We start from the raw sequence: 13,534 nt of genomic DNA, 5'->3' as shown, positions 1-13,534 counted from the left end.
AGTCACGTGAATGTCGCAAAGACTGCGGGGCAGGCACATGAATAAGTAACACTAAATGGGGGTGGACGCTAGTCCACGGCGATCGACTCTCGGAGCACGGCGGAGTCTGCAGTCAAAGAAGATCGCACTTCGTGACAGGATTCATGGGCGAGCCGACCGGGCAGTCAAAGGCCTCCGCGAAAGCCTTCACGTGCGGCAGGAAGTCCCTGCACTCCGGCTGCGAGAGGCCTCGGGTCCAGCTGCCGTGGCACTTCGCGTAACAGAGAGACACGAAGAAGAGCCGAGACCCGGTCAGAGTGGGCAGTCCCGGAAGACTGTCGCTGGTGGACGCGTTGCCAAAGGCTTCGAACAGCGGCTGCGTGGCGGCGGCAGAGTACGCGATCAGCATCTTTTCCGGAGTTCTCCTCAGAGTTTCGAGAGGGACGCCAGCGCAGTCGAGGAATCGGTGGAGTGGGCTGTGAACAGAGGTGATGTACCGTTCCAGGGCATGCTGGCTCAACGCGTTGGCAAAGTGCGAGCCGACTCCCGCGTAGTTCATCGCCGGGATGCTGCGCACGTCGAAGAAAGGGAACGAGAAGGCGTACGGCATGAGCGCCACGTCTCCGTCCGAGGAGAGCGTCGTGAAGGACAGCTGCGCGATGGACGTCGAGGCAGACTGCGTCACGTCCTCCTTGTACGGTACGGCGGCTGCGATCCAGTTGTCCACTAGCGAGTCCGCCATGTCCACGGTGGCGAGAGCCGACGATCCGCTACTCTCGTTACGTTCGTCGAAGACGGCGAACGTTTTGGCTGCGAAGTCGCGCTCGCTGATGGCAAGCATCTCGTTGACACTGGCGTTGTCGCTGTAAGGCCACCTCTGCAAGGCACTCAAGAAGGAGATGCGAACGCCCCAGAGGAGTTCTAAGGCCGCCGCTCTGATGTCGCTGTCCTGCATGTAGTTGAAGGACGCGTTGAATGCAGCTGTTCCCGAGAGAAGGTAGGCCTTGCTGAAGCAAAACGCGCCGTGCCAAAGGGAAGCAGTTTTCTCGGTTCCGTAATAGTTTGCGATTAGTCGCTGGTTGGTGTACAGCGCCGCCACCTGGACGGTGAACCAGGAGACGAACTGATGGAGCTTCGACTCTCCGAGGGAGTTCCGTAATTCGAGGAATTGCGTCACGAAGAGCGGATGGGTGGTTCGAAATGAAACTCTTGGACCGATGCCGACAGAGTGTAACGTCGCGTTCCAGCGGGCCTCCGTGAGATTCCGCACCATCTTAAGAAGGGGCACGTCTATCCGCCGCGGGACTACGTAACCCTTTATGAAACCGACTAACAAGGCATTCATAACGTTAGACGCGGTGTCGTTAGTCTCTTTGAAAGTGATGCGGTGACCCAATTTGCTGGCTTTCGTCGCGAACGCCGAGACCAGGTTGTCGAAATATTCTTCGGCCATCTCCGGTTTCTCCCTGAACTCCAAATGCTTCTTGATGGGCACAGTGTGTAAGGAGGGTCGCATGACCACCGTGACGAAGCCGCCGTTCTTAATGACGTCGACGCTGAAGAGGACGTTCCACCGGAGTTTGACGTGGACGTAGAGGAACGTGCGAAGCAGGTCCGCTGCGGTCCCGGACACGACGGGCCACGTGATGCCGGCCGCAGCGAGAGCGCTCACGACTCGCGGCATCTCGTCGCGTTCCCCGCGGAGCACGCTCACGCAGCTGCGGTAGAAGGCCGCCGAACGCTCGACGGCGGACTGGCCGCGCGGCGGCACCACCAGCGCCCGCACGAAGCTCGACATGCTGTCGAACGTCGACATGAAGGCTTCGTCGGCGACGGACAACTCGTGGCGGCGACGCCAACCGTCGCACACGTACCTCGTGAAGTCGGCGCACGGATCCACGGACTCATTGATCGACTCCTGGAGACGCAGCGTGTACTGCGCGCACTCCTCGCTTCTGCAGCCGACATTTGCGGCTGTCCGCTTTTCGCCGAAAACGATGATCAAGGCCGTCACCGCGCTCGCAACGACCGAGGCTGCAACCAACGCAATGAACACATTGGCAGGCCGCGATAGCTCGTTCCGCGCAGAGACCTGGGCGGGCGAGGAAAGGTGGGTAAACATCAAGTACCGCCAGGACCAGTGGTTGCACTGGAACCTGTACTATAAGTGATGCAAAGACGCAAGCGTTTTTCAATATCGCCTCGGCCTGTATACGCACCTTTGACACGCTGTAGCCGCCCTATGCTCATATTCCACCACGACTAAATGATTTCCCTCTTTTTTTTATGCACAAGCGTAACTGGCCAGCTCTTAAATTCCGCGGTGTTTACCGCGGAAATAAGTGAACGATAAACGCGCCTGGAGGTCAAGAAGATCCTGCGCCGGAGATAGTACGAAGGAGCGCACTCAGCGCGCTAAAGCCCCTTAAACCGCGCGCCGCAAAGTACCGCCACCTAGAGCAGGTCTTGGATGTCCGCGTGTAGTTAACGTTGAATAAGTGAAGATGGAGAAACGACGAGGCGAAGCGTAGTGGAGGAGGAAGGTAGGCTGATGCGCGGTGGGTTGACCTCCTCTGCCATTTGCTACTGGTTTCTTTTGCGATACATACGTAGTGGGTTCGTCTCGTGGTGACGTCGAGCTCGGGCGCAGTGCGCTTTGTGCGCGAGTTAAAGCATAGACGGTGAGCCAATGATGGCCGCTCAATATCGCGTGCGCAAGGGCAGGAAACGCGCCGTATTCCGTCGCGCGAAGTGTACCCACGAATCGTCGACGTTACCGTCGACCTAGCGAGCCCCGACGGCAAGTGGATTGTATCGTTCCTGTTGGAAGGCTTTGGAATTGAGGGCTACACGGATGTCAATGTGCCGACCACGCGTCCGCGGTTGTGTATAGATAGAACCATTGGCAAGAACGTGTCTAGTATAGCAGTCCAACCAATCGCGGTATACCACAGTGAAAACAGAACTATGCTCACTGTGGTAACGAATGAGACAAAATAAAGACGATAACAACCACGAAGTTCCGTGTGATGTCTTTGTTCAATCAATATAGCAATTACCATAGAAATCAATGTAGTTCCCAATATAGTCACCACAGTACAGTTTAGCTGGTTATCCTTCTTCACAGAGTGGAAGAGCACTAATTCTTCTTTTAATTTTTTCATGAATCCGGTCCCGGAGAAGACACTTCGATCAGATAAGGGTGCTCACGCTGGCTCGCGTAGCTGCGCAGCTGCGGCCACGTGACCGACAGAAACGAATCGGAGGATGTGACAGTCCGAGCGTGTGCCCGGTGGCGTTTTTACAATTGCTAGTAGGTACAGCGGGGCGTGGCGCTTTTGACGGCGCTCGAGGTTTCTGCGTATGCGCGACTAAAAGCGAGCGTGAGTAATAGCGGGCGCGAGAGAGAAATCTGCAGCCTTTGCTCCTTGAATATGTGACTCTGCCTAGGCATTACGAAGGAGGTTACTTAGCGCGCGTTGTATTCGTTTGACCCCCAGACATGCCGGCACTGCGGAGTGCGGTCGAGTCAGTTTATAAGATCCGCCACTGGCTGCCCGCGCGGCGAGGCAGCGGGCGCTGACGCCGCTTGGTGATCGCTGTGCCTGAAGGGGCAATGGTCTGACTGGTGTTGTATAAGCCGCGAGTCGCTTTTTTTTTTTGTCGCGACGATAGATAGGATTTTTTAAAAGCACTGCTCCAGGAGGGCACATGTAACCAGCAAACGGAGGCCTCAGGAGAGCACCTAAGGTTATATTAAAGCAGGCGGCGCAGGATCTCCAGGGCACCCAAGCGGTAGCGGGGGGATCAAAGCTGGAAGCAGGGCGGCCCGTAGGTTGGGGCCGCGGAGGCGGAAGCATGCCAGGGGGTGTACGCATAAAAACAATGGCTGTCCGCGATAGTGGACAGCCATTGCCGCTTTGGTGTCCTGGAGGCGCCGCCATTAATGCGAAATAATGACACGTTGTTTTCATTAGTAAAAACATGATTTAATAAATATAATTGCGTCGAACCGCCAACTTGCGATGCTAAGTTCAGCACTACCACGCCCCGCGAGTTCTGCCCGCACGCCTAGGGACAAGCGCATACAACGCGCGCCAAGAAATTCCTCCGTAGTACCTAGGCAGAGTCGTATTTTCAAGAAACAAAAGGCCCTACATTTCCTCTCTTGCACCCGTTCTTATTCGTGCTTGCGCGCAAACGTCCGTCGTCTCCGCAAGTGACATGCCCCGCTGTACCTGCTAGCAATTGGAAATAGGCTGCCCGGTGAAGTAGAGCGCCTTCATTCTAGTGTGTTTACGACGAGGCAGTTTTTGCATTCATATCTGCAGCGCACAGGCACACGCACACGCACACACAAAAAACGAAGTAGACGGCGTTCCAGCGACACATTCGGTCGTTCTCACGGAGGAAGGAAAGGACTAGGGGCGAACATTTCGCAACACGACTGAATGCGAACCAGTCGGCTCAACACCTGATGATCAGGTCAGAGTGCGCGGTACACTTTAGTGTAACCGATCTGCAGGTGGAGCTATGCTCTACAGCCTAAAATATAGAATAGCTATACTGCAGGGCAGCCGACCAGCTACGCATCGATTAAAAACTACCGGGAACATAACATTATGAGCCAATACGCCGAATCTCGAGATGTCACCACTTGTTGGGCCGCCACTGCGAGGGAAAAACGGAAAGGAATTTCTTCAATCAAATTTTCCTTTTTTTTGTTTCTCTGCTTTCATTTGTTTGTTTCTTTCTTTCTTTCTTTCTTTCTTGTGGCAAGGCTGACTGCACCCTGAGGTAAAGGTTCCTCTGGTTTATTTACTACTCTATGGCAGCTTGCACCTACTCCATCGTGAATATTACGGCATTCTCCTTCACGGAGGGAAAGTGCCGTGTTAGGAAACTCAGTTTCTCTGCGCCGACTTGGGAACTACAAAATCGAATTCTATAAGCTTATAGAAACACCATCAATATAGATTTACTATACCTTCAAATCACCAGGTCTGCGATTGTAAGCAGCCACACTCGTACTGCCGCGTCCATCGGCCGGTGTCGACATCGTGTTGGTCGAAGTGGAACGTGGGGAGAAGTCTCGCATGGTAGAGAGAGCGTTCCTGGGCGGCGGGAAACGCCACAGATCCGTCTTGGTCCGGCACGACGACAGCGACGAGGAACGGGCAGAGCCTCGGAGTCCAGCCAATCGACTCCCCGGACTTATCGGTCCTGAGGGACTTGTCGGTCCTGAGGGACTCGTCGGCCCTGAGGGTCCGGTCATGATGGACTCTGACCTTGGGCTGATGGCACTGCCAAGTTTGCTGCTGCGTAGCCATCTGCGAATTAATAGAGGGACTCGCTGGGCAAGCTTGTGCATATTTAAAAGTTCGAAAACACGCACACCGGTCACGGACGAAAAGAGGGTAGTGTTAGGGTTGGCGTCTGACGCCACGTGGCGAAAGGAATTTCTTCCACCAGGCTTCGTCGAAATGAGGCCTGACTTCTCCTGCGATGGTTGGCGTCCCGCACCTCGCGAACAAAACTTTCTCCCACCCGACCTTCTTCCACCAGGTATCGTAGAAATGAAGCGTGACTTCCTAATTCGCCATGACCGTTTCGAGTGTCTACCTGTCTGCCGGAAGTCCCGCAGTGTACAGGCCTCTTTTTGTGTGTGTATGTGTGCGAGTGTAGGGAGGCCCTTTCCTCGAATTGGACCTAGAAGAGAACTTCCACGAACCCGCAACGCGCAGTAGAGGTGGACAGGCGTCTACAATTCCAGGAGGCGGGACGACTTCTTCCTTTCAGCAGGCTCGTTATAACCAGAGGAGGAGGGGCCCTCTTTCTGTGCCGGTCACGTGACATCTAGGGAAGCAAGATCCCGCGCACGATTGTAGAGAGCCTATTTAGGGGCTCCGAAATGCACTTTTAATCACTTCACGCTCTTATCATTTTCTTTTATCTACCTTTGAATAAACCGTGCAAGTTTCTCACTAGAAAATCGTCTCGCCCTTGCTTGGTCGCCATAGTCTACCGGATGCCTGCAGCCCGCCGACAACGCCACGCTACCCAAAAAGTAACGTCGGTCGAGCTTCGTTAGGCAGGCGCCGCTACTACTCGGCAGCAGTACGATACGTTATCCTGGAGTACGCAACAGTAGGCACAAGACCAGTCCCGACGCGCAACTAACGAAGTTTGTTCGCAGCAGAGAGCGTACATATAAAGAGGCAGCGAAGGTGCATCGAACGAAATGCGCCTAAGTGGCAAGGAACATCGTAGTCGTCTTGCAATGGTTGTCCTTACGCAATGAAAGGTGGCTGTGTGCGTGTGGGTGCGTGTTTGTGTATGTGCGTGTGTGCGTGTGCGTGTGAATTCGCCGCGCCTCCGAAATTCAGCCGGTCATGAGATCTCCAACACAAAGCGCGCGGAAAGACAGTGAGAATCAAGGTTTAAAGAGGAAGCTTTAGCAGTATAGCAAGGTGGCCGGTGAAACGCTTTTGTGACAGCCGCCCGACTGATTTGAACGAAATTTGCTGCGTTTGAGAAAGAAAGGCAAAGTATAGTGTGTCTGGAAAGCACAATTTTGATTTAGGATCCCATACAGCGAGACAAATGGTAGCTCGCGGAACACGCGGTTGAGACTGTGCGAGCTGCAATATCGAATCGAAGACTAAAATGCTGCCCTCTATGAATTTGTTTAGAAATACCTAACACGAACACTCCGAGAAGTCAGCGCTCCGGCTGCGCATGCGCCGTCGCACCTGATAAATTTCCGCGCAATTGTCATGACAATAAGACGTAAGGCTCGCCTTCCTACGTTCTGCAGGCCATGGCCCTTCGTTTTCAAGATTGACATTCTTTTTCACGTTAAAGAAATGCACTGACCTGTCCTTCGCGCCACTCGACGGCATTTGCAAGCCTCCTCCACCGTCGCCGCGTCTTTTTGCCTCGTCACTGCTTTTCTTCCTGAGCGACCTGGTCGACGCTGCCTCGTCACTGCTTTTCTTCCTGAACGACCTGGTCGACGCTAACGACGGCACCGCCGATTCTGATGTGTGTGGCGCATCTTGAAGGGCTCTTTCTTCGGGCATTGCTGCCATTGCATCACCGCCTGTAGTGCTGCCACCACGCTCGTCCGCAGGTACCTGCATTGTCACGAGAGAGATCTGGGCTTCCGAGGGCCTCGTCAGGTTGTGGACGGTATCCAGTTCAGGAAAAGGCTTGTTGGCGTGAGTTCCTGCTTGACGCCGGAAATATTCTAAGGCGGCCGGAATTTGGAGCAGGAAACCCGACAGAGAGAGCAGCCTAAGCGTCCGTCTACTCCGACTGAGATTCTTCTTCCTTCTTCACGCGCTGTGCTTCTTTTCCACGCTCAAAGAATGTCTCGCGCATGGAAGGGCTTCTATCATATATACTGCCGTCCTTCCTCTTCCACTTCTTCTTCTTCCATCAAATTGTGGGACGTACCCAGGAAGAGGGGGTGGGGAATATTGGCCATGGTTCTCAGTGGACCTTCGCGGAACAGCATGAAGCATACCAATAAAGAAAAGCTTGATCATCATTCGTCAGTTGACTTATTTTTCTTAGTTTGCAGAACAGTGTAACAGCTGACTGATCACTCAGAAACCCGCCGTGGTTGCTCAGTGGCTATGGTGTTAGGCTGCTGAGCACGAGGTTGCGGGATCGAATCCCGGCCACGGCGGCCGCATTTCGATGGGGGCGAAATGCGAAAACACCCGTGTACTTAGATTTAATTGCACGTTAAAGAACCCCAGGTGGTTGAAATTTCCGGAGTCCTCCACTACGACGTGCCTCATAATCAGAAAGTGGTTTTGGCACGTAAAACCCCACAATTTTCATTTTTTTTTATCACTCAGAAGGAAAAAAAGAATAACGACTCCACTATGAACGGCTTATACCACCTTTATTAGACAGTTTTGTAATGGCGTTTGCGACCAAACGTAAACGCATTAGGTACGTAAAGAAATAGCGTCGTCCTCACTGTGCATGCTCCGAACGTTATTGGGCTTCTGTGGTTTACGTGCGCTATGATAACGTACGTTACTTTGCGAGGTTAAAGGCACGTCCACGCTAGCGGCAAATGTGCCGTAACGACGAACCGGCCTCCATCACCGTAGAACGTCTGCCGCCCGAGATGTGTCCAACTTAGACCGCTGTTCGACGGCCGCGCGACCAACGGGCCAATCGACGACCGCGAAGATGCGCGCCTCCGCCACTAGCGACGCAAACACAGGCTGCAGCTTCTGCTCTAATTTTAGTTTTGTAGTTTGTGCTTGTAAATTGTAGTTTTGTGCTTCAATGTATAAAGTGACGTTTTGTTAAGAAAGCCACTGAAACGCCAGTGCATTTCTCCGCGACGTTCGGGAATTATTACCTCCAAACTGGTGTGATACTGACAATTCGTTCCAAGTGGATGCGCCTTGCGAACTTCAGGGGTGAAATTTGTAAATCGGAATACGGGCCATGAGGTAATTAGTTAAAAACTTAATTAGTGAATATGTGTTAGTTGGTCTTTTATGCTTTTCAATTTTTTTTGCAAGTAATATCCGCCTCTTCGAGTAGAGCAGCTCATGAACTAGAATTGTGCTACCTACCACCGGTAACCTTTAAGAAGTTTTGAAAGTGTTCGCCGAAACACTCGGTATGGAATAGCAGTGGAAGTCATAAAACTACAACTGTGAGAGAGGGTGGAGAAAAATGATGCACTCGAGGAACCACAGAATGGGGTTAAGACCAAGCAGGCGCTCAGAGCATATATTTGTACTAACTCAGTGTATAGAGATTAGCTCTGAACAGACCTTTATAGATAGTATTTCTAGGTATTAGGGGAGCCTACGACAACGTAAACAAGAAATTGCTATGGGATATTCCCAATCACAAAGGCACAGGTGATGATTTCGATAGGAGTCGCGTGAGGGGAAAGGGCAACGCCGCGACACCCTCACTCTCGGAAGCATGTGTTATCGGTAATCATTATGAAGAAATTATTGCATAAAAATAATAAATTCGAAAGAGAAAAAAATCGCAGTTCCGCCCGAGAGGCGAAGCACCGATTGCGATAGTAGATTTATCGGCTGCATAACCTTGTACGCGTTCGCTTGCTAACTAAATTAACAATTATAGAATGTGTAGCGTGACTCAACGAGGACGTAGAAAAACACGCAGAGAGACAGCGCTGTCATTGCGTGTCTGCTTCTTTCTACGTCCTTGTTGAGTCGCGCTTACCTATTCTATCATGGATTCAGGAAACAGCTATCCCGTTAACATGTTTTAACTAAATGAATCAGCACGATGTCTAGCGTGCGCAGGCAAAGATGAACACATCTCGCTCGATGAGAGAGGAAACTGTCTGTGAAAACGCTGGAGTTAGGAACCGCGGCAGCAGCCGCGAGCCAATTCACCTCCGTGCATCTGTCGCTTCGACGCGAACGAAACGCGCACACGAAGCTACCGGCCCTACGCGCACTCAGGAAACATCGCAGATCGCTTTGAAGATGAGGCCCGCGCGGGCGCGTACTTTGTCCACGTCTAAGATTGCTTTCAAGACGCACGAGCGCTGGCAACGCGTCCCTACGGCCTCCGCCAAAGGCGTCTACTACGGCGTCCGTGATTCGCGTGGACAACGCCGTAGTAGACGCCGCAGTGTCCCCACTCTGTATGGAGCAGCGGGCGAGGAGGATATCGAGACACCCTGGCAGCCGCAAAAGAAGAACGCACCTCCTCCTTCGCCTGAGGAGCCCCCTTGCCTCGCACACCACAGGGGAAGGCATGCGTCCGGGCCACGTTCCTCCCTCGCGCACGCGAGATTGAACCGTGTTCGCCGGCTCACCTTCGCACCCTTTCACTCATACGGAACCTTACGGCGACGGCGACGGCAGAAATGCACCTCGAGTATACACGTAATTGTTATTGCAATAAAATGTTAGTGGTAGTGAGTGTTGAGCCTACGACTCCACGCTCAGAAGCCGAGTGCCTTACCCACTGCGCTAAACCAGCGCCTCCCAGGTAGTAGGCCTGTGCACTCTCCCGTACGACATCATGCAACTTGAACTAGAATTTCCATTGACAAGCAGGGCGTGAAGAAAGCGGTGGCGTCAAAATCACACCGGCTTACTCGGCAGCGTCCCCATCAGATTTTGTGGCAGTCGGGTAAGGTAGCGTGACGTCACGAATCGAAGGGCACCGGCCTTGTTCCATCTAGGAGGCGTTGGTCAAGCGTCTCAACGCAATTGCTTGCCCGCGAGGAGTGCATACTCGAAAGACGACCACTCAGCAGCGTTGTATTGGAGATGAATGCTTTCGAATTCAGAATTAAGAAGTGCTTAGGTGTCCTCGGATTTTATTTTTTATTTGGTCTCAAGTTCGTGGCATGGTTAGTAATTCGTCTCACTTAGCCTCAAATTTTTCCTTTTGCGGACGTCTTGAGGACATTACAAGCAAGTGCAATTGTTAAGAATATACGTTAAGACAGGAATCAGTAGGCATAGAGAGTACGCTTCCCGAAAATCGGCTAGTTTAACGACATGCGCGATGAGAGCAGGCGCAACAAATACCAAGGCGGACTCAAAAGTAACAGGAGCTTTTTTTTTTTCGTGTTTCTTCGAAAACCCCAATGTTTTTATTGCCTTCAACTTACTCCCTTTCTCGAACGCAATGAACTTTTCAAGCCGTGTTAATCATTTTCTGTTTGGCAGCTGTTAAGCAGCTCTTGCAAACAAAGAACCCTCAGTGATTCCATCATTTCCTGCTTTATTCCTGCACATTTTTAAAACACTTACATTGAAACTGTGGTTTCAGTTTTGGTGGTAAAAAGACACAAGAGGCAAATAACGGGGAGCCAAGCACGGTGGGATGAGATTGCGTTGTCATCCCATTTTTGTCAGGAAGCGCTGCAAGTTGAGGGCCGCGTGGGCGGAGGCTTGGTGACGTGAAAGCCACGTTCACCTGACTTCGACAGATTGTAGCTCTTTCTTAGAACTGCACTGCGGCAACCACTTGGGTACTTCAACGCAAACATGCTGACCAACAGTCCGACCTCGCTGTGGAAAACTCAAAGGGACAAACTCTTCAATATCGAAAAATTTCCTGAGAGCTAGAACATAACTTTTCCCTTTGACGTCCGTTATCGGAAAACCGACGCGCATGACGACAGCGGGTCAGACAAGTAGGTTGCTTGGTCAACTCATGGGGACGTAAGCGAAGTAACCAGTTAAAAAGTTTTTTTTCCTATTATTGGATAACGCTTCATACTTGAACGCCTCAGAATTACGTGACGAAATTAATGAATTGTGAACCTTAGCATTTATTCTATTTAAAGAATCATCGTGAAGATTGCACGCAAACAACATTAAGCTTCAAGGACGTCCCAACGGATCCAATCCAAATCGTGATTTCTCTCTAGTAATACTAGTATGAAACTCTATGTGTATCCACATGGGCACTTTTGGTGCTCAATAAATCAGCTGTGTTTTATCACTTTCAAGTAAATCAAATTAAATTAGCGGGTGCAGCTTCCCAAACCACTACATGGAATGCGACGGACACCGCAGTGAGCGGCTTCCGGATAGTTTCGCCCGCTTGGTGTTCTTCAATGTGCATACAAATCCAAATCGACGCTTACAGCTAGCTATATCCGCGTCCTCACGGTCGACGTAACTCAACAGCGCACCTCGACGAAACATAAGCCGACAGGCGAGTATCGTGCACGTTCCCTATTTAAACCACTCGAAGTTGTCCAAGGGCTGTCCTAAATATAATGCATCGCCCTTGCTTTCGCCCATATCTATACTGGCTTAAAGTAGTCCTTCACGTAGGTGTCAACATTTCACCTTCGTCAAAATAAAAAAATAATAATAATAACAACAAAAGCAAATAAATAAATGTAAACTTTCTGGGGAGTCTGTATGCGACGTCTCGAATGTTCGAGTTAGTTCGAAGCGTCGCGAGATCCCTTCTTGTCGGCGTTGGCCTCCTCGGAACTTGTCGAGTGGTCACTCGCGGCCTCTACAGAGTGCTCCCCGGAGTGCTCCTCTTGCGAACCCGCTACAGCCGCTTGCTCGGCTCCGGCTGCAGCATGCGCTGCTTCGCGTTCAGCCTCAACGGCAACGGGAGCAGCCTCCAACGGAGGGGATGCAGCCTCCACTGGATGAGGTGCAGCCTCCACCGGAGCGGGTGCAGCAGCCATTGCCACCATCTCGCTCCGCACATGGAAGGCCTGCTGGTAGGCAACCACGGGGTACACGAAGAGTGGCTGCGCCCGCGCAGAAACACGTTGAACACGCCCTTTGAAAGCCGATTACAGAGACAAATATAGTAGCGCAGATTGATAGGTGGCGCTTGAATTGTTCATCCGAGGACGCGTCAGATGGCTCAAAGTTGGCGCCATTTGCACGGATATATAGAGTGCGGCCCGCAGTTACGTGGAACACTCTCACCTGTCTCGCCGGCGATCTCACTGCGAGTGTAAATTCGAGTTACGTATGTCAGTACAACCGAGAGGTGCGTAGAAAGATGCCAGCGCCGCCAAGCGCATGTCATCTTTGCACGTGTTTTAGTCACGTATTCCCATTTAAGTAGAACCCTTTTCGTACGCCTCCAGGGTAGAAACCTGGAGGCTTACGAAAAGGGTTCTACTTAAATTGAGGACGACGCAACGAGCTATGGAAAGAAGAATGATGGGTGTAACGTTAAGGGATAAGAAAAGAGCAGATTGGGTGAGAGAACAAACGCGAGTTAATGACATCTTTGTTGAAATCAAGAAAAAGAAATGGGCATGGGCAGTACATGTAATGAGGAGGGAAGATAACCGATGGTCATTAAGGGTTACGTACTGGATATCAAGGGAAGGGAAGCGTAGCAGGGGGCGGCAGAAAGTTAGGTGGTCGGATGAGATTAAGAAGTTCGCAGGGACGACATGGCCACAATTAGTACATGACCGGGGTGGTTGGAGACGTATGGGAAAGGCCTTTGCCCTGCAGTGAGCGTAACCAGGCTGATGGTCATGATGATGATCCCATTTATAGGCGTCACCTACTGTACATTTATAAGCTTGCATTCCTTAATTGCACATTTTCTGCCAAAATGAAAACGCTAACTACTAAACGGACCATCGCAGCCTCCACCACGGCCCTGCACATAGACAGCTGATTTCGCGCTATTGCCACGAGCGGAGAGAGACGTTGCGGCGACCGGCGGTCGTAGCGCAGCACCTGCGCTCGCGACCAAAACATAGTGCGTCGCATCCTATAAGCGCAAAGGCGCACATAACACACGTGATTATACGAAACTTTGCGTCCACAAGCTGTTGTTGTAATATATGAAGTGCTTATTTCGTAGTATGCATCGCAGATGAAGAACAATCTGAGCTGCGGAGAGACGCTTCGAGACCGCACTACTTGCGTAGGTTCGGAAGCGTTACCAGCTATGTATGAAACGGTGTAACAAAAGAAAGACGTACTTCATAGAGCGATAAGTCAGCTGGACGAATTGAAGTTGATAGATGTGCCCCTTTTGAGCTCACATTTGAGCTCACATATGAGCTCAC

This window comes from Dermacentor andersoni, chromosome 3 (genome assembly GCF_023375885.2).
Source record: "Dermacentor andersoni chromosome 3, qqDerAnde1_hic_scaffold, whole genome shotgun sequence".
Lineage (NCBI taxonomy): Eukaryota > Metazoa > Arthropoda > Arachnida > Ixodida > Ixodidae > Dermacentor > Dermacentor andersoni.
Note: the sequence above shows the minus strand (reverse complement) of the source record.